Source organism: Alligator sinensis, unplaced genomic scaffold (assembly GCF_000455745.1).
Source record: "Alligator sinensis unplaced genomic scaffold, ASM45574v1 scaffold1338_1, whole genome shotgun sequence".
Lineage (NCBI taxonomy): Eukaryota > Metazoa > Chordata > Crocodylia > Alligatoridae > Alligator > Alligator sinensis.
In genome coordinates this window covers 328,486-330,384 of record NW_005842713.1, presented here as the reverse complement: position 1 = coordinate 330,384, position 1,899 = coordinate 328,486, and positions in this window count along the sequence as shown.

Genomic DNA, 1,899 nt, shown 5'->3' with positions numbered 1-1,899 from the left:
CTTGTTTTTCTGGAGTGTACTGATCCTACATTTTGTAGTATTTGTATATGAAATCAATGGTGATAATGCAACACTCAATTTAAATCCTTCTGTTTTCAAGTGTTTCTGAAAAAGAGAAATAAGATGGACATTGTTGACTATACAAATATTTCCAAGATTTTCATTTTATCTACAGGTTTGTGTAAAAAAAAAACACAGAACAAAGCAAAATATCTGTTCTTTCTCCAGTTTTCAAGGTCAGCTAAACATTGATAAACAAAAAAATAAAGATGCAGCATAACTACAGATTTTTTCTCAATACTTTAATACAGAATTTATTTTTATTTATTTCCTTTTCTTTGTTTCAGATTCCAAGATGCCTTGATCCTTCTCTGGTTAAGTCACTTGCAAAACTCCCATTGATTTCACTGTAATTGGATGGGCCCAGAATGCCGTACCTTTTGCAGCATTATTCTGAAGTCAACCTGGATTAAAACTTGAACAGATGGAAGGAAGAGACTCACATACTAAGATAGGGTTTTGTCCTGTTTGTTGCTTTAGCAAAGTTACTGGCAAAATACATATGTGCTGTCCTCTCAGAAATGGGGACTGGGAAGGACCAGCCAATGCAAGGCAAGTTTAATAATCCCATGAGGTGAAGTTCCAGCAGTAAAGGGTATGACAGATCATTGTGCAGTTCGAAAAAACCTATCATTAGGCAATACGACCCAATTCACCGCAACATAGAATGTATATAAGTGTATTCTGTTGTGCACGTGGACAAACAAAGGCCCCGGACAGGCATTCATTTCTAGGGGTAAGAATTTCTAGAATGCCTATGATAAGGATACAGTGTCAGAAATGTTAGAATTGGACAAAATGCATTAGCAGAGCTATGGGAAACTAAGAGCCAGGTTGAGTATGTAAGCACCTCAGTGGAACCTATGTGAAATGTAGGTGCCTATGCTCCAAAGCGTGATCCACGTCGGCTATGTACCAGCAGCCACAAAGTCCACTATGTATATATGTCCTGGTAACATTTATGTCCAGGTAACATTTTGGACTCCAACATTCCCTGGGTGTCTTCACTTGGTTGTGCAAACATGCTCAGAAATTATCCAGTTTGATCCCTTATTCACCTAAGCACTGCATTCTTGCCTAAGCCCCGCTTCCAATCTCGAATGATTCTGCAGTGTTGCTAGGTTCCCAGAGGGGCCTGATCTTCTGGGCATGGTTGGGACACATCTAACTGACACTGAAAGCATTGAGTGCAGTGGGAAAACACTGGTTGTATTGGTACTCACCTTTTGCCCAGTAGCTTAATGGTCAGCAGTGGGGACCTTGGGCTGCTGGCTGTTGTCAGCCCAAGGAGACTCAAACACACATCTTCCACCTCCCTGGAGAATGTCAGAACATTGAAGGTATCAAATAGACTGAGTGGGATCCCACTTTAGCCCTCCCTGTTGAGGCTGGGTTAGTGGACAGGCAAGATGTCACAGATGTTCCCTCACTCAGAACTTCACTCAGAACCCCCTACTTTGTCTGGTCTCTCACTAACTCTTGAAGCCAACCCAGGCATGGTTTCTAGAGTGGTATCTTGACTCTGAGACCTCTGCTTTTCAGTCCTTGACCCTACCTGTAGCTCTTCCTCAGGGAGCTACCTTCCAGTTCAGCCCTGGAGAGAGGGACTTTTATCACAACAGACAGCTCCGCTTCAATAAAGACCTTTATTGGAGGCAGAGTCAAGGACATAGAGCAGTAAGATTCTGCCCCTCCCTCCCCAGTGGTTAAACAGCCTCTGTATCCCGTGCAACCCATATAGGCACAAGCACCCTGAGTTCAGATTCATAGATTCATAGATTCATAGATGTTAGGGTCGGAAGAGACCTCAATAGATCATCGAGTCCGACCCCCTGCATA